This window comes from Arvicola amphibius, chromosome 8 (genome assembly GCF_903992535.2).
Source record: "Arvicola amphibius chromosome 8, mArvAmp1.2, whole genome shotgun sequence".
Lineage (NCBI taxonomy): Eukaryota > Metazoa > Chordata > Mammalia > Rodentia > Cricetidae > Arvicola > Arvicola amphibius.
The window spans coordinates 80,023,173-80,023,853 of record NC_052054.1 but is presented as its reverse complement, the minus strand read 5'-3'; positions in this window follow the sequence as shown (position 1 = coordinate 80,023,853).

The following is a 681-nucleotide window of genomic DNA, read 5'->3' as shown; positions in this document are numbered from 1 at the left end:
ACAAATGGGGAGGGGACAGAGGGTCCTCGAAGACCCAAAGCACCATGGTGAGGAATACAGATCTCACTGAACACAAAGAGGGGTGAAGTTTCCCAGCCGGTTATAGGAGTAAGAAGAGGGAACATTAGCAAGGCATGGTGGTGTGCCCACAACACTAGCAACTAGGGAGGCTGAAGTAGGAGTCCTAAATTCCAGGCCAATCTGAGCTAAATATTGTGAGTTCCAGGTTAATATGGGCTACACACTGAGATCCTGTCTCAAAAATACAGAACAGAGCCGGGTGGTGGTGGCGCACGCCTTTAATCCCAGCACTCGGGAGGCAGAGGCAGGCGGATCTCTGTGAGTTCGAGACCAGCCTGGTCTACAAGAGCTAGTTCCAGGACAGGCTCCAAAGCCACAGAGAAACCCTGTCTCGAAAAACCAAAAAAAAAAAAAAAATACAGAACAGAAACGATACAAAAAGGAACTGGAGGCTGGGAGTGGTAGCACACACCTTTGATCCCACAGAGGCAGGCAGATCTCTGTGAGTTCTGGACCAACCAGGGCTACACAGTGAGACCCAGTCTCAAACAGAAGAACAGAGGTGGTACAGGGCTGAGGGTGAGGTATATAAACCGGTGGTCGAGTGCTTGCCTAGCATACACAAAGCCCCACATACACAACCACAAATAATACAAATAT